Here is a 26653-nt window from a genome sequence, read left to right as displayed (position 1 = left end):
GATATAAAATGTTAAACATTCAAATTCAATATTGAATAAACCAACCTACACTGTTATTCGACACTATATTTAGTTTCTTGCATGATTGCGGGTGTTATTCACGTGTTCATAGGATTTCAAGTTTTTTACACTCCACTGTTCCACTTGCCACTTTTTGTTGCACCTAAAATTCAAGATAATACATATTTCATGTTTTAAAGGATATAATTTCTTGAAGTCTATGTGCTTGCAATGGGAAGACAACATCTCAATGCGTAAGATTGATGTAATTGTTAATCAATGAAACTATTATGTTACCTACAAACTGCACCTTACAGGCAAAGCCCATGTACGTCATTCCACAACCTCCTATGCCCATAACACTTGCGCCACTTTCCTTACAGAACTAAATAATGCTAAAGCATAATTACATATATAAATAATGAGAATGCTAAAACGTAATTACATATATAAAGAATGAGAATGCTAAAGCATAATTACATATATAAAGAATGACTAAATGATGAATGAGCATGCTCCTTCACAAAGATGCTTATCCACCAGCATAATTACTGTTATAATCAAAGGGCTTCTTGCACACATATTTACCTCCCTTTGGTTGGATAACATTGAATGCATATTTGCATATATTAAAGAGATGGTCTAGTGCCACTCCGCAACACACAATTGCCATAGCCAGAAAGACAAGACAAGTTTTGTACGCTACGCTGGCGCTTCATTAACAACAAGACTGCCTTAGAAACACAAATACAAGCAAGAGAACATAAATGGTTTTGTCTCCAAAGGACACCCTTGAAGTTTTCGTGCCTCCCTTCTTGTTTATGAATGCCCCATAAGGGTTGGATTCACACATCAATAGAAAGTGAAGTTCAATCAAATCAAAATGGTCATTGATGTCACGGTGAACCAATGGTTGGTCTGGATAATTTAGAATGGAAATCACAGTGGCTAGGTGAGGTAGTAACTAGTTTCCTTGTCTGGATTTATGTCTCTTATGGCTTTTTCTGCCTTGTTTGGCTTGTTTGGCAAAGGTAAAGGCAGCTAAAACTGGTAATTGAGAATTGGTGAACTTAGCATTGTACCTGGTAATGTCAAAGTAGTTAACATGACATTGTGTTTGGATCTTTTCCCATCATTCCCTTGGGGTTATTGTTGGTACCATTCCTTGACCTCCTTTTTCCTCTTCAAACACATCGTTTGCCTACCTTTTTCCTTCATACATCTCTTAGACCCCTTGAAATTGATTAGTTAACAGTATTATAGTTGTTAAATACATTAGAATTGATTTATGAGTTTTATGTTAAAGAATTAGGGATTTTTGATAAAAAGACTACAGGAAGTTGCAACATCCTGTAATTGGTTTATTGTTTGACATATGGCATGACAGCTAAGCTAAAGCAAAGGGTAGGGATGAAAAATAGAATGTACAAGCATGGACGAACACCTATCCTACAGCAGAACCAACGCTCCTGAAGGCACAGTCAATGACGGTCAAAGCACAGCATGTTGGCGACAAAAGCAGCAACAGCATAGGGTTCTAAACCGATTTAGTTTTGTTCCTTTTTGAAATCGGTTCAGAATGGAAACAACTTAAAAACTATGCCATAGCAAAAGCGGCAACATCCGCATCACGAATGTACATTCATTTCGAAATGTAAACGTTGTAAAAACATATGTAAACACAGTTATGTGTTGTCAGTTAGTGGTTATCATTGTATCGTTTTGAAAACAGAGCTTTTGAACTTAATACCAAAAACACGGTTGCAGTCACGATTTCATCGTTGCGTTGATTCTATAGTTGCTTGAGCACAGTCCAGTATACCTTTGAAACACGGACGGGCCCTGCGTGGAACGGGTATACTGTCATTTTATTTCATTTGCAACTTCTGAATATTCAATAGTATGCACAGTGATTAGAGTTCAGTTTATGCTTTCGTTGATTTAATTAGAAATTCGTATGAGTAATGTTTATGATGGTAGCTTGAAGGATTCATCGCTGAGATCGTTGAATTGTATCCTGTAAGGGATCTGATCTTTCGTTATTTTTAAGAGCATCTTCATGAACCCTGTTTCTCATATATTTGAATTTTAAGTGTGCTTATGATTTTAGTATATTTCAATCTTTCATGAATGATAAACATTGAATGTTGAGTGTTCACTGAACAGGGGTTTTATGCACAGCATCCTCGTAAGGGGATTGAAATCTTGGTTTAAGTAATACACAGTGTTTTTAGAATAGGTAGATGAATTGAGTGACCTGAGTGTCCAGGTGATAGGGAGCATACCTCAACCTTCCGTAAAGAAGTTATGTAACCTACCATCACGAACACTTAGTTAGGAATCCTTTATGTCTATAGATTGTAGACGCATGCCTCGAAGTTTACTAATCCTGGTCGATAATAAATATAGCCTAATCTAGCACCCTAGATAGGACACTACATTTTGGCACCGTTGCTGGGGAGGCGTACTTAAAGGATTTAAAAAGAAAAAATTCAATAAACAAAAACGAGCAAAAACATAGACTTAGAAACCATGTTCATTTATGCCTAGATTTAGAGACAATCAAGGTAGATTCATAAAAACCCCCCATCCAAAAACTAACCTATCATCAGGAGTAGACTCTTTAGGAAATACAACACCAGCTGAGGAAGTCACCATACAAGCATTAGAGGATAAACAAAAGTCAGGACAAAGGCTTACTCTCATCGAAAGGCAAACTTTATTAGCACATAAATCACAGAAGAAGCACTTTCCTAGATCCTCCACACAAGGAGAAAGTAGCACAGTGACCGAACAATCTTTCTTTAATCTCCTCTTTAAAACAAGTGACATTGACACAGAGGAACCTATTAAAATGGCTGAGGAAGGAGATGGATCAGCACCAAATCAAGGATGAAGAGATGAAGAAGAGTCAACCTTTAAGTTTCCTATACATGAACCACAAGAAGATGATGAGATCAAAATGAAAAACATACCTCCATCCGTGCTACCAAACTTTTATGGTATGGCTTCAGAAGACCCAGACTCATTCTTGTTCGAGTTTGACATTGTATGTCGAACATATGGTTACACAGATGATGCCCATAGGCTTAGACTCTTCCCAGCGACATTAAAGGCATCAGCCTTAAGATGGTTCATGAGGCTTGGTGAGCATGCGATAATTGATTGGGATGGCATGAGAAGAATATTTCTAAGGAAATATCAACCTTATTGTAGATCCAAAGATTCCAAAGACGATATCTTTAGAATGAGCCAACAAGAGGATGAAACCTTGGAGGAATACTTAGAACGGTTTGTCTACAACTTACAAAAATCCAAACACCGAACTATGCCTCTTGATTTGATCCGCACAATATTCTTGAAAGGCATCCGAGAGGAATACATGGATGATCTTAATTTGATGGGAAAAGGTGACATTTCTACCTTACCTTTTGAAGAAATCACTGAATTATGCGAAAAGTATTCAAGGAGCAAAGCTAAAATTGGAAAAAGAACCCTATCATCCAAAGTCACAAAATCTGCTTCAGCAAGTGTCACAAGGGCTAAAATAGGGAATCTGTTAGAAGAATTTAAAACAGATCTGTTAAGCACCTTAGGGAATCAAATTGACACTCTAAAAGCTAAGAAGAAACAAGAAGATGAAGATCAGATAATGGCTATCTTTTGCCCAAAATGCCGGAAGAAACATGCCTTAAAAGACTGCCCATTAGAAAACATCCAAGTTTGTGCCTTCTGTACTGAACATCATGATATATTTAATTGTCCTAAATTTAAGGTTTTGCAGAACTGTAATATGGCAGCTAATGCAGAGATGGAAAACGTGTATTACATGGGCACAAAGAGACCATGGCAGCCAAGGCCAGCACCTCAAGGTATGTTTCCAAATCAAAATTTGCAATTTCCTGTAAATGATCAAATGTATGCTCAGAATTCATGGAATGTACCCATGCCATGGCAACACCAAAATCACCCACAGCAACAATGGAGACCATCTCAACAATACTCTCAATCCTATCATACATATCCTCAATCATACCAACCATATTCACAGCCATATCAACAATATCATCAGCCATACTCATCACATCCTCAACCATATCAGCAGTATCCTCAGCAGCAAGTTGTTTACCAACCTCAACCTACTCAACAAGCACTGCCTGCTCCTCCACCAATAAATCCACCATAACTGCAATTTCCATCTAACTCACAACCTCCCAGACCTACTCAAATTCCTGCTCAAACTGTTCCAAATCCAAATAACAGAGCAGAGAGGCCAGCCTACAATGTAGAAGAGGGAACCTCATATCCCACACTACCCTTGCAAAATATCAACTTGAGGTCTGGTAGGGTACTCCACAAAGATTCTCCAATAACAGATAAACAAGAAGAAAACACAAAAAATGAAAATGAAATGACAAATCAAAGAAAACCAAACGATGATACCAAAGATAAGCAGATGCAACCATTGCATCCACCTTTTCCAGACCGATTGGTCCAAATGAAACTTCCAATGTCTATACCACAGTTTGATGTTTTAGATGAGCTCAAGAATTTCTATATAAAAATTCCGCTACTGCAAGCCATAAAAGACATTCCCATATACACTAAAGCAATTAAATAAATGTGTCTTAAGAATCCCACTAGGAAAAGGATTGATCCACAAACCATTCATGTTATAGGACATTTAGCTGGCCTTATGACAAATACCATCTCGATGGAAAAGTATGTTGATCCTGGTATCCCCAGAGTTGCTACAATCATTAACAACATACAGATTCCAAACACTTTAATAGATCTTGGGGCCGCAATAAATGTCATGACTCTTGAAACCATGAGAACACTCCAGCTCATAAATTTGCAACACACAACGATTGTTCTAGAACTAGCTGATAGGTCTAAAGTGATTCCTGAAGGGATTTTGGAGGACATAATTGTTTCACTAGACTCTTGGGAGTACCCAGTGGACTTCTTAGTTCTTCAACCCAAATCCAATCTAGGAGGGCGCCCTATCATCCTTGGTAGACCATGGTAAGCGACTGCTGATGCATTCATAGGATGCCGATCGGGCAACATGATCATTTCAAGAGGGACCGAAAGAAAACATCTCACTCTTTATCCATCGGCACAATCACCAGCAGTAACACACAATTTATGGCTTGATGATAAATACAATGATAAAGAAGAAGTACAATCTGTTTTTAGCATTGACCAAATCTATGATTTCCAAGAACAAAATAATAATGATTTGGTAGAATTGTTCCTTTCTCAACCTGATATTTCTGAAAATTTGAGAAACGACCAATATCATGCTGCAGATGTACTTTTAGCCCAAAATTTTCAAGAAACATGCACCACTCAATCTTTGCAAACCACATTTCACGATATTTTTCCAGTTCAATCCATCACAAACACACAGAGTCAGATCATAGAGATTAGTCCAGGGAAAACTCTGAACATAGTCAATCACCTAGACTCATCTCAGCAAGAGAAATTGATTCGACTATTAAGAAAATACCAGAAAGCATTTGCTTGGGACTACACCGATATGCATGGGATTCACCCCGACACATGAACTCACCATATTTATATAGATAGTACTGTCAAACCAGTGAGGCAACCGCAGAGAAGAATGAACCCATGCTCCAGGATATTGTCAGAGAAGAATTGCAAAAACTGTTGAGAGTTAATTTTATATATCCTATTTCTGACAGTCAGTGGGTATCCCCATTGGTTATAGTGCCCAAGAAAAATGGTAAGTGGCGCATTTGTGTTGATTACAGACAATTGAACAAAGCAACGCTCAAAGATTATTTCCCACTACCATTTATTGACCAAGTGTTAGGCACCTTAGCTGGGAAATCATCATTTTCTTTTCTTGATGGTTTCAGTGGCTACAACCAGATCAGGATAGCCTCAGAAGACCAGGACAAAACCACATTCACCTGTCCTTGGGGCACTTATGCTTATAATGTTTTGCCATTTGGACTTTGCAATGCTCCAGCTACATTTCAGAGAGCTGTATTAGCTATTTTCGCTAATTTAGTTCATGATTGTGTTGAAGTTTACATGGATGATTTTTCAGTGTACGACAATTCATTTGAACATGCATTAGAGAACCTTGAAAGAGTTTTCAAAAGATGTATTGAAGCTAATCTGTCCCTGAGAAATGAAAAGTGCTTTATGATGTTAAACGAAGGGATAGTATTAGGCCACTATATTTCTTTTCAAGGCATCAAAGTTGACCCAGCGAAAATCCAGATCATTGTTGATTTGCCAATTCCAAAGAATCAAAGAGAGGTAAGAAGTTTCCTTGGGTATGCAAGATATTACAGAAGGTTTATTGAACATTTTAGTAAAATAGCTTTACCTTTGTTTAAGCTTCTAACAAAAGATGTACTTTTCAACTGGAATGAGAACTGCCAGCAAGCATTTGAAGCACTCAAAAAGAAGTTATCAACCGCACCAGTCTTAAGAGGGCCTAACTGGAGCCTACCATTTCATATCTTTACAGATGCATCTGACACTGCAGTGGGTGCCTCATTAGGCCAAAAAGAGGAATCTTGTAATTATGCCATTTATTTCATTAGCAAAAATCTAACACCTGCAGAGTCAAACTACACAGTCACAGAAAAGGAAACACTTGCCATCATATATGCTGTGAATAAATTCCGACATTATATAACTGGTTATGAAGTCTTTGTACATACTGACCATTCTGCCATTAGACATTTAATGAATAAACCAATAACTAGTGGCAGAGTTACCAGATGATTATTATTGTTACAGGAATTTAACATCACCGTGTTAGATAGACCAGGTAAAGAGAATCAGGTGGCAGATTTTCTTTCTAGACTGCAAAATCCAGGTGAGGTTGTTCCAGTTGAAGATTCTTTCCCAGATGAAAATTTATTTGCAATTTCCATAGTGAATCCTTGGTATTCTGACTTGGCCAATTATTTGTCTACAGGAAGGACACCTCCATACTTTACTCCCAAGGAAAAGAAGAGACTAGTCAAGCAAAGTGCTCGATACTCATGGATTAATGGCGATTTATTTTACACTGGTTATGATATGATTATTAGAAGATGTGTAAGAAATGATGAGATAATTGATATTTTAAAATCTTGCCATGATGAACCATGTGGTGGGCATTTTGCAGCTAAGCGAACAGCATTCAAAGTTCTTACTCTTGGATACTACTGGCCATCCATTTTTAAGGATTCCAAGAAGTATGTGAAGAGTTGTGGCAACTGCCAAAGAATGGGCAGGCCAACAACTACAGACGAAATGCCACTTCAGCCCCAAGTTCACCTAGAGCCATTTGAAAAATGGGCTCTAGAATTTATAGGACCCATTAACCCAACCTCCAATGGTAAGAGGTACATCTTCGTATGTACTGATTACGTCACAAAGTGGGCTGAAGCAAAAGCACTAGTTAGAGCCACCGAACAAACAGTGGTAAATTTCCTTTTTGAAGAGATTTTTGTAAGGTATGGAGTACCAAGGGAAATAGTGACTGATCAAGGTACTCAATTTACTTCAAAGTTAGTGAAGGACATCACAGACAAATACCAAATCAAGCACAGAAGAAGTACACCTTACCATCCACAGGCTAATGGGCAGGTGGAATCCACAAACAAAACTGTGGAAGGGATCATTACTAAAACTGTGGCAATGAACAGGAAGAATTGGGAAGAGAAGCTCAAATATGCACTATGGGCTTACAGAATTACGTGGAAGAATACTACAGGATTTACACCATATCAGTTGGTGTATGGCAAAGAGGTAATGCTTCCTATTGAGTTTCAAATACATACTTTTAAACTGGCTGCAGATTTGCAAATTGACCTAGACCAAGCACAACAAGAAAGAATTCAGCAGTTGAACCAGTTGGATGAAATGAGGCAGCAAGCAGAGGAAACCACAATCCTCATGCAAAAACAAAGGAAGCAGTGGCATGATGCACATATCAAGAATAAGCAGTTCAAGGAAGGCGACTGGGCTTTACTTTTTGACTCTAAATTCAGAGATCATAAAGCCAAGTTTACCACCCATTGGATGGGCCCATACCAAATTATTCAGGCTTACGGCAATGGTTCAGTCAAGCTCAAAACTATTGATGGAGAAGGTCATTCCTTTACTGTCAACGGTCATCGCCTGAAACTTTACACTAAGCCCATCAGCAAGCAAAATTTTCTCCAAACAGTATCTCAACAAAGAGAGGTTGAGATACTGCAGCCTTCAGCTGCAGTATCCCTGCCTTAGTTCATTTTATTTCAATTTAGAAATTCAAAAAGAAATTAAAAAAAAAAAAAACAAAACAAAATCTAAAAAAAAAAAGAGAAAAAAAAAAAACAAACACAACAAAAATAATAATAACAATGGGTTAGATGTGAAAACCAGACTCTGGCACACTCTAACCCCGAATTCTTACTTGAAAACCAATTCGTTGGCGGGTAAGAATTCCTTTTCTTTTGTTCCCTGTTTGATTTATCAACTGAATAATGACTTGAGGACAAGTCAAAACTTTAGTGGGGGAGAGAAGCATCAGCATTTTGTTTTCTTATCTCTCCATTGTAAATTCTTAAAGATTTCTTATCTCATCTCCTCACTGTAAATTTCCAAAGCAGTTTGTTTCAGCATTCCAGATTTCAATAAAGAAGTTGTTTTGTCATTGTTTTATCTCAGAGGGACCTGGTTATAAACATTATGCAGGGGGACCTGTTCTGTCCAGAAGACCATGTTACCAACACCAGCAGTAATGGGACCTGTTTAAGACACATAAAAGGGACCTGTTAAGAGACTGTTACTTCAGGATTACTTCAACAAAGCTTCATCAAGTTTCTACAAGGATCCACAGGTTGCTGGGCACCAAGACTTCATCAAATACCAAAGATCAAGGAACCTGTATACATATAATTCTTTCTCCGGATTTCAAAGAAGCTGCATGAACATCTTCAAGATCTCAGAGGGACCTATTGCATTCGAATCTATCTCAGGGGACCTGTTATGAACAGCAAAGAATAGTCAAAAGAGACTAGTCCTACCCAGCATGCCAATGCAACGCTTGAACAACCAACAAAAGTGTAATGTATTCCTTATTCTTAACATTTAAATTCTTAGATTAATTTTTAATGTTAAATTTAATAACTGTGACTGCTACGATCAATTTCAGAGACACCTCCATACCTATCACTCGTTATCCTATTGTTAATCCCTATCATCTTCCAATACTCCAACCCCTCTCATACTTATACGATTTTGTTAATCCCCTCTCATATCACCCTTTTCAATCTCTGTTACCAATCAGTTAGACCCTACAACCATCCCAACATTTCTATTTGGCCGGGTACCAACAGAAGCAGGACACGTGGTGAATTGTTTGGAAACCAAATGTCATGCGGGCTTGTTCATTATGTTTGAAACGGCCGAATTATGATTTAACCACCCGACGAAGCCAAATGATGCAAACGACTACCCGAAATCATATTCCAGTACTTCATATATATGCTTCTAGCGCTTCTATGATGGCATCCATACGATCAGTACAGCCATTCCTCTATTTCAAAAGATGAATATGTTATGAATTGAGTTAAGCTGGTTATTTCATTATCATTTTCAGTTGTTCTATGTTAGCATTCGACTCCTGTGACTTCAACAGTAAAGACTGAAAGTAGCAAGCGCCGCGAAAGGAAAATGTAGTTAATTGGGTTCGACCTCCATTACAAGACAGTCAATCGAGCATCGCTTGGGTTACTAAAGGAGCTAGTGTTAAAGAGCCGAGGACGCCACCAGGTCAGCAGCATTGGGGCGGAAGATAAAAGGTAACAAATCAAAACTTCTTTGTTGAATTTGTAAAACATAAACAAAGAAGAGTTAGAGCACAACTCTCGGCCAAAATGACCAATAGGGTCGAACCAAGCATATTCGACAGTTCCCAGTATCACGAAGATTGCATTTCAATTCTTAAAGAAATACAGTGGCTGCCCTTTTTAGAGAAATTTCGTGGAAGTAATGAAGAGGTCACCAAACAGTTCGCTTTTACATTCAACGGAGAGAAAGCTCTGATAGGTAATTTTTCATTCAGAGTTTCGGAAGACACCATAGCTCAAGCCCTAGGGATCAGCCCAGAAGGGGAGAAGTACTTCAAGACAAAGCAATTTAAAGAGAAATCATGGACTCAATTTATGTCCAGATCCAGGGTTTCGTCCGTTAATTGGAAGAAAGGCGTCCCAAGAAGTTGGCTGGTGCATCCCTGGGACGAGATGGTCTATATCATCCAAAAGTTTGTAACTTGTGAAGGCCGCTACAGTATTGTTTACTTGTACCATATCAAGTTACTGTTACATTTGAAAGGGCAGTGTGTTATCAGTCTGCCATACTTCCTCTTGCAAAGCCTAACCAAAATGTCGAAGACCATCCAAAAGCAGAAAGGTAACAAAGACAAGAGCTTATATCACTTTGGGCTAATTAAAATTCTTATTGAGTATGAAGTACAGAGAAGAGGGAAAACGTGGAAGGAGTTCTTGGCTGCTAACCAAATTAAAGACAAAGAGGACAAGGAAGAACCACAGGAAAACTCAGGATTTATGAATGATATCGATGAAGAGATTCCTATACACAAAGCAAGAAAGGTACCTCCACCTGTTAGCAGTATAAGGACGAGGAAAATGAGAAAAGAGGATGCTCGGAAAGCAGAGCAAGATAAAAATTTTACCACCTATTCAAGAAGAACCAGGAGAACATCAAAGGCCTAGCTACAAGAAGACCAGCCTGAATCAAATGCACCTATGCCGATGGATATTGAAAGTAGTGCCCACTCACAACCTAGACCAGGAGCTGAGATGGAGGTTGAAAGCAATAACAGGCAAGAAAAAGATTCACCTCCTGCCATAAAGAAACAGAAGAAACTGGAGAAGCAAATTGAGAAGTTAAAGGAAGAACTAATGGAGGCTAATATGCTGGAAAAAGTTATCAAGAAAGAAAATGAAATGCTCAGAGCACATAGTAAAGAAATTCAACAGAAAAATGAAAAGTTAAGGGAACAAATTAAGGAACTTGAAGCTGAACAAACAGATATTTGTAAGTGGGCCACTAAATGGTACAACCAAAAGAAGGTCCTCAAGGAAAAGTACAAAAGTTTAAAGCATGAGCTCCATGGTCAGAAAGATGCCCAGGTGAAGAAGAATGTGGATACATTGTTGAAGGCAGCAGAGGTACAGGCAGGGACAGAGTTCAGAGGAAGCACATCAGGGTTAGCATGAGGTCATGCTAATTCATTAAGTCGGGGAGAGATGTTGGTACCATTCCTTGACCTCCTTTTTCCTCTTCAAACACATCGTTTGCCTACCTTTTTCCTTCATACATCTCTTAGACCCCTTGAAATTGATTAGTTAACAGTATTATAGTTGTTAAATACATTAGAATTGATTTATGAGTTTTATGTTAAAGAATTAGGGATTTTTGATAAAAAGACTACAGGAAGTTGCAACATCCTGTAATTGGTTTATTGTTTGACATATGGCATGACAGCTAAGCTAAAGCAAAGGGTAGGGATGAAAAATAGAATGTACAAGCATGGACGAACACCTATCCTACAGCAGAACCAACGCTCCTGAAGGCACGGTCAATGACGGTCAAAGCACAGCATGTTGGCAACAAAAGCAGCAACAGCATAGGGTTCTAAACCGATTTAGTTTTGTTCCTTTTTGAAATCGGTTCAGAATGGAAACAACTTAAAAACTATGCCATAGCAAAAGCGGCAACAGCCGCATCACGAATGTACATTCATTTCGAAATGTAAACGTTGTAAAAACATATGTAAACACAGTTATGTGTTGTCAGTTAGTGGTTATCATTGTATCGTTTTGAAAACAGAGCTTTTGAACTTAATACCAAAAACACGGTTGCAGTCACGATTTCATTGTTGCGTTGATTCTATAGTTGCTTGAGCACAGTCCAGTATACCTTTGAAACGCGGACGGGCCCTGCGTGGAACGGGTATACTGCCATTTTATTTCATTTGCAACTTCTGAATATTAAATAGTATGCACAGTGATTAGAGCTCAGTTTATGCTCTCGTTGATTTAATTAGAAATTCGTATGAGTAATGTTTATGATGGTAGCTTGAAGGATTCATCGCTGAGATCGTTGAATTGTATCCTGTAAGGGATCTGATCTTTCGTTATTTTTAAGAGCATCTTCATGAACCCTGTTTCTCATAGATTTGAATTTTAAGTGTGCTTATGATTTTAGTATATTTCAATCTTTCATGAATGATAAACATTGAATGTTGAGTGTTCACTGAACAGGGGTTTTATGCACAGCATCCTCGTAAGGGGATTAAAATCTTGGTTTAAGTAATACACAGTGTTTTTAGAATAAGTAGATGAATTGAATGACCTGAGTGTCCAGGTGATAGGGAGCATACCTCAACCTTCCGTAAAGAAGTTTTGTAACTTACCATCACGAACACTTAGTTAGGAATCCTTTATGTCTATAGATTGTAGACGCATGCCTCAAAGTTTACTGATCCTGGTCGATAATGAATATAGCCTAATCTAGCACCCTAGATAGGACACTACAGTTATCCCGGTCAATTTACATTGAATAACCTAGACTTATGTCTGGCTCCCTTTGGGATGTGAGCCATCGCCTAGTGAAGGAGTCACTTTGACTAAAGAAGAGGTCTCTCACTCAAGTTAGTTAGTGAAGAAATAAAGTGATAAATTTGTTAAGGGTTTATCCATCTCAAAAATGGGGGAAAATAAGTTCAACTCTTCGCTTTTGGAGAAGCACTAGTATAGAGGTGTCTAAGTAGGGGGGCATATAAGTAGTTTTTGAATAGCTCACAAGAAGGAGCGATCAAGGAGTCTTTCAAGTGTGGAATTTTGAGTCATTTTAGACTAATTGGAAGTTGTGTGAAGAATTGTGGTTGTGTATGATTCTTCATTACATAAGTCATGGGAAGGCTCCCCCTTTGAAATGTAAGGTAAAAAAATTGATCCTTATCAATATTATTTTGAACTCACGAAGTAAACCTCCTCCCTAGAAAATTGTTAGTTTTAACCCGATAAGTCAACTCCAAAAAGTCCTTACAATGCCTTCCTTCGTGTGCGGAACTTTAATGTGCATGAAATCCACATCAAAGAAGCGGAGATGCATTCAAATGGTCATTAGAAGAGATTCCAATTGATCTTGCTAAGATAGTAAGAAACCTTGTTGTGCATATAGAGAAAGCCTAAGAGGAGAAAAATTAGGTAAATAATTAGTTGTTGTAGAAATTTTCATAACTAAATAAATAATTGAAGGGAAAATAATATATAATGAGAGAATTCATGGATCAAGGAAGTCACCCTCTAATTCTACTTCCTTAAGAGTCATCATAGAGCTATCATAATTTGATAAAAAGGTATAGGAATAGGAACAACCTCTTCTTCTCTCAATAATTCAGGATCCCTCTTCCGCCCCAAAAATAAATAAGTGCCTATGCACAATCCTCTTGAAAAATACAAAGGCGAAAGAAGAGAAAAGATTCCTACGCAGAGAGGTGAAGCATGCAACTCCACCCGGGTACTGACCAGGCTCGCTGGTAGTGGAGCAATGTGTGTATCCCTGCGTGACTCCACCAGGGCACTGTCCAGGCCTGCTGGTAGCGGAGAAATACCAACGATGAAAACTTATACTCTGAAAATCTTTAACTCATGAGCTAAACTACCCTTCCTGGATTCAAAACACTGAGATCTAAGCTGACCTTTTGATTGTGTTTGACTGAGTTGGCAAAGGGTGAACCATGTATGTCCATTGGGTAAGTGGGAAAGCCAAAGTAACTCGCGCAGCGATTCAATACTCCCCGAAAGACCAAGGCCCTGTGCTAGCCATGAACCAAAACAAAGAAGCTAGAGTTCTACCATTGTGTCGCCAAGTGTTGTAGCGGCTACAACTACCCTCCAAAATTTTAGCATGCACCTAATTTCGGAGCCTCCCTTGGGAGTTTCGCTTGATGACTATGCACCCTCAAGTTCACTTCGTGAGCCCGTGGGAGTCTTTGCATCTGCCTTGCTTGTTCATTCCACCCAAGTTTCTACATGTTAGTGTCTAAGTCATGCTTGTGACCATGTTCTGGTTATGCTCAAGGTCTTCGATTTGTGTGTACTTGTTGTGTTCGCTATAAAAACATTTATTGCACTCACACATAGAGTCACATTCACTGTCGCACAAGCGTCATCACGGTCGATCAACGATCAATCACGAGTGTCGCGCTTGTCACTTGCACCGTTGGTCAGTCATGTTGAACATGTGTGTCTGGATGTTTTGATTTGTTTCATCGTCGAGTCATGTGAGTGTGTGTTTGCATGATCACCTATGCATCTTTCGATCATTCACACACTTAGTCATTTTGCTGAAGTTTTGACGACCGGACTCCCCTCTGATAGCCGAACCATCACCCCACCATCGACTCAATCGACTGTCACCCAGAACAACGCAGAAGCACCAAGCAAGTCTTTCCAAGTTGCGTTGATCGCAAGCAATCCAATCAACTTTCATGTTGACCACCTAGACAGTTGGACTCGACATCCAACTCGGGACTGACTCCCCTCAAAAATTGCGCAGAGGATACTGACCTTGCTCGCTTTGCTGACTGAGGAAATTGCGTAGACAGGTTAGACAGACACCAAGTGCCCGTCCCTGTCTCCCTTAGAAAATTGTGCATTTTTACCATTCAATCCTACCAAGAGTCGACCAACTGCTCATCCAAGAAATTGCACAGTTTTCACGAGTAGACATTTTGCTCGACATCAATCCGCTCAGCTCAGAAACTACGCAGAAATGATCAGCAGGCTAGCTTGTTAGCCTTAGTGCAATTTTCCAAACCAGCATCTCCTAGCGGTAGACTGCCAGTTCCCTCCAGGAATTGCGCAGTTTCTGTTGCTAAGCACCTAGTAGCTGACTGCCTGTTCCCCTTAGGAATTGCATTGTTTCTGCTGCTAGTGACCCAACAACCAACTGTCAGTTCCCTCTGGGAATTCCGCAGTTTTAACTGCCAGGATCACTGCTAGTTCCTCCCAAAAACTGCACAATTTCTACCTGCTGATCCTCCTAGCATCCTAGTCTGTTCCTCCATAAAATTGAACAAATTTTGCCTTCCATCCCTACTGCCCACTCGTTCCATAAACTACACAGATTCTGCCTACCTTGCCTTCCTACAGCCCGAACTGTCCCTCCCAAAATTTGCGCAATTTTTCCGTCCAGCCGAGCCAGACCTCGCAAACAGTCATTGTTGACTTCGATTTCCCATCTTCATCACTCAGTGAATCTTGCGTATTTTTCATCAATAGTGCCCAGAGCCATCATCCCACTTCACAACCTTGCTACTTCTCCCGATCACCTGCATCCAAAATGATCATATATCATGGTAGACTAGGAGGTTTTTGGATTTGATGTCATCTCATCATGAGTGACTGCAGGCATAGGTATCCTAACAAACATGGCGTGATAATGAAAGGGATGAATGACGAGAGCACATGTAGAAGGACAAATTCACCAACGAATGAATGAATGGTGCATGCGAAGAGATGTTCTCGTGAACGGATAATCATGAAAAGATGTGTTCGCGAATGGACAAATGAGGAAACCTGCAAGATGTGCTGACATATGGACGAACAGATGAACATGAACCTTTCGCGAACATATGAACCTATCAAGCCTTCCAACATGCAAGCAAGGAACAACGTGCCAAAGCATCATTGAGCGAACCAAAGACCATCGAAGACTCCATGCACTTTGCCATGCGGAGGTGAAGCTGTGCTACACCATGAAGACATCCATCACCTAGCAGCACTGTAGCTCGACATGCACTCTAACAGTAGCACAAATGTACCAGCACTGTCATGTCGAGTCATGTCATGAGTCATGTCACCCACATCTCTACTATGGGCTATGTTGTCAATCAATGTAATGTAACATGGAAGTCCAAGAGACCCACTTGTTGTACAAAGAGTCATGCAAAGTTGAAAAGTCATGGAAGTCAAATAGTCATGAGGGTAGTCGAATAACCACAAGGGTCAGTTTCACCCTTGGCTATAAATACCCCCCTGATTTGTACATGAAAGGACTTTTCACCTCATCTCCTCCTACATAGCCAAGAGAGTCTGTAATATTTTCTTTGAGGAGTAAGTAGTGGCTCCAATGCCTCGTTCACGGGGTTAGTGACGTATGGTTTAACGATGTGTCTTGGAACTTTTGCTTAATTCAAAAGCCTGCTAAAAGGCTAGCACGTTTTCAGACATGTATTGTAACTGTTGTAAGACTAATCTTGAACACTTGTAATGCTTGTTGCTTTAACCTGTGTTGAACACTTGAACTATTTCACTTGTTGTAATACATAGTCTATTAATGGAAATGTGTTGTATATGTTGTTAACGTCGTCTCGCCTGTGGTGTCTATCTCCTCGGACATCAGATATACCTTTCACATAAAGCTTGTTCTAATGACCATTGCACTCGTTCAGACTCATCTGTTGAGTGTTGTACGTGTTACCTTACCTTGTGTGTTGTGATTGTCGCATCCATGTGGATCGCTCCTTTGGAAACTGTGCATGTCCTGTTGTGTTGCGTGTTCCTAGCTGAGTTGGGACTTCATCCCAACCAACTTGGGACTCACTCTCACCCTCTCCCCTTACAGTGAAAGAACCATTGACACAAGTACACTAGCATTCACTAGGCGCGCGAACCTCACTTCTCGAAGGCAAAGCATAAATGTAATATAAAATTGATTTGAGGTGGGATTTTTTTTCCTAACATCATATTGATGAATTATTAATATATTGAATAAATGAAAAATACGCATTATTTCACAGTGTTGTGAAAAGCGCTTATATAATAAATCATCCGGTGGACTCGCTCTTTCCTTCCTTCTTTACATCTCATACTCTCTATTTTTAGGCTATATTTTTAATTTAAAAGGCTACAATCAAGGGTGTAAAGGATTTTCTGTTTAAGGTAGATACAGATTGATAAGTACAAGTTTCTGGAGGCTTTTTTAAATCTAGAAGATTGATGTAATTCTTTAGACTTTGTTGCAGCACAACAACTCTGTTGTTCTTTGTTGACCAATTTACTTGGTTTCTATGTTATTATATATTTTTATTAGCTAAAAAATTAGTTACTCATATTCTTATTATTGTTTTTTATCGTTGTTTTTGAACGAAAATTTCATGTATTTGATTTAACTGAATTTTTTATTCTCGTGTTTTAATTCATATGTGTTTCAGTGAAAGCTCTAGATATTTGATTTTGATTTAAGTTTTTGAATCCTATTTATTTTTTAGATGAGACTTTATTTTGATTTAAGTTTTTGAATCTTATTTATCTTTTTAGATAAGACTTTATTTCACTTTCTTTTAAGTGCAGTTTGATAGAACGTTATGCAATCTCATTTGTGTATATTGAGAGGTGGCTTACAATTTTAATTTAGGAAAATGTATATAAAATTGTCTCTCTTTTTTTCTATGTTTCTGATTTAAATTATTTTTTTTTTTTCAATTTTTTTTTTTATAAACATTAAGAAAAACACATTAGTAACAATATGGTAATTGCAATTTAAATTTTTTAATAATAAAAAATAAGTAAATATAACCAATTTTAATGTTTTTATTTTAGGAGCAGTTTAATTAATAAAAAAATGGTTTGTTTGATGGTGGGTAATACAATTTCTAGTAAGATTGTGATTTTTTATTTATTTAAAATGCACTATTGCATATATAAATAGACTCAACGCTCTAAAAACACTTCAAAAGCAATAGAAATTTGCAAGTTAAACAACTTAAAATTATAATTGTTAAAAATATCTACTAAATTTTGAGTAAAATTGACAAAAAAATGTTTGAAAAAAAACTATTTCATAATTATATTAAACATTTTTCATTTATAAATATAAAAAATAAAATAAAAATCTTAATAATAAAAAATAGAGTAAATAAATTTAATTTTCATTTTCATTTAGACAAAAAAACCCCAAAATTAAGTTATCACTTCTTAATCACTCTTTAATAATTATTTGGTGGGCTAGGAATAACTTTAGCGCTGCTTTGTTACCTCTGAATTAAAAATTTGATTTGATTTGTATGATAGTAAGAGAAGAGTCCAATACAATAGAATATAATAACAGTCAATGAATTCATGAAGTTAAATAACATTTTTGGCAAAGAGAGAACATAGGAAAAGTGTGTTTCATATCCTCAATTGAGCAAACTTTAACCACTCAATGGGCTATTAAGATTGATAAAGAAAAAACCTTTCTATCGAGGATCCAGTAAATCTCAATTAGGAGATTTAGGCTATAGAGCTTTGTTTAAATTACCCTTGGTTGAGGTATTTTTACAACTCTTTTTAAGTTTTGGATTAAGCATTATAAAAACCCTCCATCACAGTTTGCTTAAAATATAGAAATCCAGCCCACTTGCTCTAGGATTTTATATAAGCTTAGGGGTAAACTCTTTTCATGTATTTCATTATCAGTGGTTAGGTCGATGCAAATGGAATTGTGGGTGATTCCTCTAGTTAATGGCATCACAATTTTGATTTCATATTTATAGTTTTTATTTGTTTTATTTATATATTTATTTGTCTATTTGTCACAATTTTAAAAGTATTCTAAGAAAAATTAATGCTATGAAAATCACACAATTTAAAAAATATAAAAATTATTTGAAATTCTCATAAATTGTTTTTCTCAGAAGTTTATTTTTTTTTTCTAATTTATGTAAATTTTAAGAAAATAAAAATAAATAAGAATGCACAATTTAAAAAATATAAAAATTATTTGAAATTCTCATAAATTGTTTTTCTCAGAAGTTTATTTTTTGTTTTCTAATTTATGTAAATTTTAAGAAAATAAAAATGAATAAGAATGCAGATGTGTACAAAATGTGATTCATATAATAATGTTTTGGATTAGAAGAAAATTAAAAATATATAATTTTCCAAAAAAGAGGTGGGAAAATTACTTTTATGTAGCTGGATTAGAAAAAAATAAAAAATATATGTAATTTTCCAAAAAAGAGGTGGGATATGCTATTTTTGTGTGAATTGTGTTTATATATTTTGTTTTTGAAAATCAGTTGATGGGAACAAAAATCATTTGTTAACTTTTCAAAAAAATTACAAAGAAAAATATTTAATTAAATCCAAATTTCACAAGGCTTATATGAATTTTAACGGATTCAATTTTAAAAATATGCAAAATGTCAAATGTTTATTGTAACATTTCACTAAAAATATTATTGAACTTCATGGATTCACCCAACATATTTTAGGAGGATGTTGTTTGGTTTTCACATAGACATGATTGTAACTATGTTTTTATTTTCTCCTTTAATTTGATAAAGCCTTTAAGTATGTTGAGTGGTCATCATTTAATGTTGAACATTGTGTCTTATTAGTGTAAAGTTCGCATGCTAGGAAGTTTATATTAAGATAAAAATGATATAGTGGCATGTGCTAATAGTTATCCCATTGTATATCAAGTACCATTTTATATTATTAAGATGCTTGACAACATAGATTTTGTATACTAAGATGTTCAAGATTAAGAGCACCAGCTAGTAATGGAAACCAACTTGAATTTAGTTGTCCTCTTTAACCACATGAGCCTACCATGAAATTAAGATGTGCAAAAATTATGTCGCCACTTTTCAATGTCAAGTTCCTCAACTTCTTAAGTGTTTTATTATGACAATAAAATCATTTGAGAAATCATTCTTGTAAAAAAATTAACGAATTTCCATCTTTTGACTAGTCTTTTTATTTCTAGGATTTTTCTGTTGAAAATGACAACAAGAAATGTTAAAAAATAGCATCTAGAATTTCCAATTTAATTTGTCGCTGAATTAAATCGAAATTTTGTTCTCATAGCAACTTGTAATAGTTAATTAAGTTAAATTGACTTAATTGGCTTAGGAAATTCGAGTTGGAAGTTTATCTAGAGTCATGTAGAGTGATGCCTAAATTTTAGGGGCCCAAGTTGAGTTCTTTGGAGTTGTAATTAGATAACTCAGTCTAACTGAGTTATCGTCAGATAAAATAGTTCTAACTATTGGAGGAACTAGTAAAGGTCTAGTAGTGGAGTAGTGCACCAGTGCATCACTAGTACCACACCAATTAACTGAAGATTCACTCATAAATAACTCATGCATGTCAGTTCAGAGGAAGACCCAATTGAGATTAGAGTTCAGGGATAGTGTACTATCAGTTGTATAATTTTCTGAGTTGTACAGATAGTGCATGCAATCAGTTGAGGACCTATGTTTGGATTGTGCAGTTATGGAGAGGGAATTTCCACATTAAATAGAGGCTAATTCCCTTAGGGATTGTGCAAGGAAGTAGGAGCTTGGAAGGCTAGAGATTTGGCTATGTATTGGCTAAAGGAAGTCAGTCACACAGAGGATAGAAAATACTTGTGCAGGTTGAGCTCAAGGTTGAGCAAAGAATATTGTATTCATCCAAATTCTTTGACCAAGAGCACAAAGAAGTAGGGGCTTGGAAGTCTAGTAAATTGGCTAAGTGTTGGCCAAAGTTAGCCTAAGAAGCATAGAGTTATATTGTACTAGTGTAGGACTTGTTCAAGACGAACAAGCATGGTATTTTCTTCTCAGATCTTCTAGTTAATGCAATATAGATAGCCAGGGTTTTTGGCAGTTGCTTTACCTAGAGAAATATTGTGTTATGTGCGATTGATATTCTTCTTTTTTTGCTTATTGTTTTCATCGATCAATTTTGGTTTCCGCTGAAGAGTAGAGTAGATTCTTGTGTTGTGTTTTAGAAAATCATAGAAGTTGTTGAATCTACAAGTAAAAATCTACATGGTATCAGAGCTAGATTTGTAGAAATTTCTACATGGTATCGAGCTGAAGACATTATAGAAGAGAAGAATTATGGAACTCTAGTTCAAGGCAGATCGAGAAGACCCTATGTGTAGACTTCTTAATGAAGCTAAAAGGCTGCTAGTGGGAAGATTAGTGAGCCAATGCTTAATGAAACAAAAGGAGTTGTGATCATTGATATTGGCAGATTAAGGAGAAGGATTTTTTTTGGCGGCGATTTACAAAGAAGATCTGAAATTTTTCAAAAACAAAAAGATTTGAATTCCTTTCAAAAAAATACCAAAAAAAAATCGATCGAATCGGATTTCGGATGAGGGAGATATCGTCAATTTAAAATCAACTCTTTTTTTTCTTCAGAAAAATTCGCGACAACAAATGTGCAAGTCAAGAACTTGTATGCACTTGCGGTACAAGATGCATGCAAAGCCTTGAGGAGCAAGGAAAAGGTTAGAGACTCGGTGTTTGAGAGGGAGCATGAATTACCTCTCAACATGCAGCCCCATAAACAACCTTAGAAGGAGTCTCAAAAAGTTGTGGAGCAGCCACAATTAGAGAAGTAGACAGGAGATTGAGTGAAGAGATCCACTCAAGAAGAGAAGAAGGAGTCTCAAAAGCAGTCTCAGAAATAGGGAAAATTTTAGGGGCTAATATTCGCAGTTAGGCTAATTTTCCTTGCTTTTTCCAAAAAAAAAAGATTCTCTACTTTCCATTTTTTCTAAAACTTATTCACCCAAATTATAAAATTATTCGCTAGTATAAAATTATTTCACCTTAAAAATTGCCAAAATTTTATATAGATACTGTATAAAATTATTAGAAATTTGAATATTTTTACAAAAATATTGTCAAATATTTTATAGATTGCATATGATGGACTACCAGATTCACCAATGTTTCTAAACTTGAAGATAAATTTCCATCCTTAAAATTTTCCTTGCTCAGAAAGTTGTGGAGCAGCCATAATTAGAGAAGCAAAGAGGAGACCGAGTGTAAGCATCCAGTCAAGCAGAGACCTCTAGTAGGGGGGAATTTTGAGCCAAGTGGGTAGAGGGAGCACATGCAGCCATACCTCTAGGTGAGAGGTGGGGCGATGTGAAGTATTAGTCCCAAGAGTGCAAAAATTTAGGCAGGATCCATTGAGAGGTTTTATCTCATGGATTACCTTGCTACGGGATCCCACGGTACACAGTAGCAGGATGGATCAGTGGCGGTTGATGCAGTCAGATATCATAGTGACAGAGGAAGAGGCTAGCAGCAGTTAGATATTGGGGAGCGCATCACAGAGTTGACAACAATGCAGATGGCATAGAGGTAGAGTTAGTAGAAGCACAAAGTTTTCAGTCGACAAAGGTAGAGCTAGTAGGAGACAGAGACTCTGGTGATAAATGTGTCATATTGATTAAGTTTGGATGTTTTTTGGTTGTAGATGTTGCAGTAGCAACAACAATAATGACAAGTGTGGCATGCAGAAAATTCCAAAGGTACTGGATCAGGATAGAGTTTAATTTGTTTCTTGTTGAGAGGGAGTGTTGAAAATGGAAACAAGAAATGTTAAAAATAGCATCTAGAATTTCCAATTTAATTTGTCCTTGAATTAAATTGTGAATTCATTCGAAATTCTATTCTCATAGCAACTTATAATTGTTAATTAAGTTAAATTGTCTTAATTGAATTAGTAAATTTGAGTTGGAAGTCTATCTAGAGTCATGTAGAGTGATCCCTAAACTTTAGGGGCCCAAGTTGAGTTCTTTGGAGTTGTAATTAGATAACTCAGTCTAACTGAGTTATAGTTAGTTAAACTAGTTCTAATTGTTGGAGGAACTAGTAAAGGTCTAGTAGTGGAGTAGTGCACCAATGCATCACCATTACCACACTAGTTAATTGAATATTCACTTATAAATAACTCATGCATGTCAGTTTCGAGGAAGACGCAGTTGAGATTAGAGTTCAGGGATAGTGTACTATCAGTTGTATAATTTTCCTAGTTGTACATATGCTGCATGCAATCAATTGAGGACCTATGTTTGGATTGCACAGTTATGGAGAGGGAATTTCCACATTAAATAGAGGTTAATTCCCTTAGGGATTGTGCAAGGAAGTAGGAGCTTGGAAGGCTAAGGATTTGGCTAAGTATTGGCCAAAGGAAGTCAGTCACGTAGAGGATAGAAAATACTTGTGCAGGTTGAGCTCAAGGTTGAGCAGAGCATATTGTATTCTTCCAAATTCTTAGACCAAAAGCGCAAGGAAGTAGGGATTCAGAAGGCTAGTAAATTGGCTAAGTGTTGGCCAGAGTTAGCATAGGAAGCAGAGAATTAGATTATACTAGTGCATGAATTGTTCAAGATGAACAAGCATTGTATTTTCTTCTCTTATTTTCTGGTTAATGCAATATAGATAGTCAGGGTTTTTGGCAGTTGCTTTCCCCAGAGAAATATTGGGTTATGTGCGATTGATATTCTTCCTTTTCTGCTTATTGTTTTCATCGATCAATTTTGTTTTCTGCTCAAAAGTAGAGTAGATTCTTGTCTTGTGCTTTAGAAAATCACATAAGTTGTTGAATCTACAAGTAAAAATATACATGGTATCAGAATTTGACTTGTAGAATTTTCTACATGGTATCGGAGTTGAAGACATTATAGAAGAGAAGAATTATGGAGCTCTAGTTCCGGGAAGATCTAGAAGACCCTATGTGCAGACTTCTTAATGGAGCTAGAAGGCTGCTAGTGGGCAGATCAATGAGCCAATGTTTAATGACACAAAAGGAGTTGTGATTATTGATATTGGTAGATTGAGAAATCGGATTTTTTTTGGTGGCGGGTTTGCAAAGAAGATCTGAAATTTTTTGTTGAAATATTTCAAAACTAAATAATAGATTTGTATTCCTTGCGAAAAAAATACCCAAATTCAAAAAAAAAGTCGGTCAAATCAAAGTTTGAATTAGGGAGATATCGCTAATTTTTTTTCAAAAAATTTTGTGACAACAGATGTGCGAGTCAAGAACTTGTATGCACTTGAGGTACAAGATCCATGCAAAGCCTTTGAGGAGCAAGGCAAAGGTTAGAGGCTTGGTGATTTAGAGAGAGCATGAATTACCTCTCAACATGCAGCCCCAAAAGCAATCCCAGAAAGTTGTGGAGCAACCACAATTAGAGAAGCAGAGATGGGACCGAGTGAAGAGATCCACTCAAGCAGAGAAGAAGAAACCTCAGAAGCAGTCTTAGAAAGTTGTGGAGAAGCCACAAATAGAGAAGAAGAGAGGAGACCGAGTGAAGGTGTACAGTCAAGCAGAGACCTCTAGTAGGCAGAAATTCTGAGCCAAGTGGGCAGAGGAAGCACATGCCACCATACCTCCAGGTGAGAGGTGGGGCAATGTGAAGTATTAGTCCTAAGAGTGCACAAATTTGGGTAGGATCCATTAAGAGGTTTTGTCTCATGGATAATTTCCTTGCTATGGGAGCCCAGAGTACATAGTAACAAGATGGATCAATGGAAGTTGACACAGTGAGATATCAGAATGACAGAGGTAGAGGCTAGCAGCAGTCAGATATTAGGGAGCACAGATAAGAGTTGACAACAGTGAAGATGGCACAGAGGCAGAGCCAACAAAAGTGCAGTGTTTTCATTCGATAGAGGCAAAGCTAGTAGCAGTCAGAGACTTTGGTGACAGATGCATCATACTGATTCAATTTGGATGTTTTTTTGGTTGCAGATGTTGCAATAGCAACAACAACAGTAACAATTGTTTCATGCATAACATTCCAAAGGTACCGGATTAGGATAGAGTTGAATTCCTTTCTTGTTGAGAGGGAGTTTTGAAAATGGCAACAAGAAATGTTAAAAATAGCATCTAGAATTTCCAATTTAATTTGTCTTTGAATTAAATTGTGAATTAAATCGAAATTATGTTCTCATAACAACTTGTAATAGTTAATTAAGTTAAATTTACTTAATTTACTTAGGAAATTTACTTAATTGACTTAGGAAATTCGAGTTGGAAGTATATATAGTCATGTAGAGTGATCCCTAAATTTTAAGGGTCTAGGTTGAGTTCTTTGGAGTTGTAATTAGATAACTCAGTCTAACTGAGTTATAGTCAGTTAAACTAGTTCTAACTGTTGGAGGAACTAGTAAAGGTTTAGTAGTGGAGTAGTGCACCAATGCATCACCAGTACCACACCAGTTAACTGAAGATTCACTCATAAATAAATTATGCATGTCATTTTGGAGGAAGACCTAATTGATATTAGAGTTTAGGGACAATGTATTATCAGTTGTATAATTTTTTGAGTTGTATAGATGGTGCATGCAATCAGTTGAGGACCTATGTTTAGATTGCACAGTTATGGAGAGGGAATTTCCATATTAAATAGAGGCTAATTCCCTTAGGGATTGTGCAAGGAAGTAGGAGCTTGGAAGGATAGGAATTTGGCTAAGTATTGGCCAAAGGAATTCAGTCAGGCAGAGGATATAAAATACTTGTGCAGGTTGAGCATAGCATATTGTATTCATCCAAATTATTTAACCAAGAGTGTAAGGAAGTAGGGGCTTGGAAGGCTAGTAAATTGGCTAAGTGTTGGCTAGAGTCAGCCTAGGAAGCAGAGAGTTAGATTGTAGTGCAGGAATTGCTTAGGATGAACAAGCATTGTATTTTCTTCTCATATCTTCTGGTTAATGCAATATAAATAGTCAGGGTTTTTAGCAGTTGCTTTCCCCAGAGAAATATTGTGTTTGGTGCGACTGATATTCTTCCTCTTGCTGATTATTGTTTTCATCGATCATTATTGATTTTTGTTGTTGAAAGTAGAGTATATTCTTGTCTTATGTTTTAGTATATCACATGAGATGTTGAATCTATAGTAAAAATCTACATTTTCAAAACAATATCATTTTCATTATTATTTTACAATGGTAGAATTGAAGGTAAATGTATAGATTATGTGGGACACTGGTTTTTGAAGGGAGAACCTTAAATTTTAGAATGTAGAGGATGCATATATACATTGACAAGAATTGTTGCTAAGCCAAGCCAACTCTAGTGGTGTTGGACGATGTTTGATCTCAAGAAAATTTGGAAAAAATATTGCTTAAAGGGGAATGATTCAAGGCCCTAATGACAAGCAAATATTGGTCTACCATCCTAAAAACAACCTCTACTTATATTTATCAATGACCACATGATTACACAAAACATGATGACATCCATGGTGGAAACAATGAGAAATTCCCTTGTGTAGATTATTGTGTAAAATTCATCTAATCAACCTACAAGAAAATCTAAAATCTAATTGAAGCAATACCATTAACAATTTGAGAGAAGAAGAATTCATTCAGGAACACCTCATCAAACATGTCGGCGATTTCACAAAGGTCTTAAAATTTACCAAAAGGAGTGAGTTCCTGTAATTGGGATTGTGTTTAATTTGTGAACTTCTAAAAGGATATCAATATTAATTATGAAGAAAGGGATTTGTCTCCCCAATTAATATGTAATTGGTTTATTTGTAAGTATATAGTTAGATAAAATATGGATAGCTTGGATTTTACCTAATGATTGGAAGTTTCGATCATATCTCTAGGATATCAATTTTCTATTGGGTTGTATAAATAAAACTCTTATTTATGGTTTATGTGTGTAGAAGGACAAGGAGATTTTATATTTGTTGAAAAGGAGTAAACAAAAAGTGTGGAAAAACATTATGTAAAGGAGATTTTAATATTTTAATGATAAATTATGAGTTGTAGACTCCATTTGTTGTTGTTGTTGTTTTTTTT

The sequence above is a fragment of the Pinus tabuliformis genome, chromosome X (genome assembly GCF_031772625.1).
Source record: "Pinus tabuliformis cultivar Carrire ecotype Pingquan chromosome X, CPIR1, whole genome shotgun sequence".
NCBI lineage: Eukaryota > Viridiplantae > Streptophyta > Pinopsida > Pinales > Pinaceae > Pinus > Pinus tabuliformis.
This window is presented reverse-complemented; position numbering follows the sequence as displayed.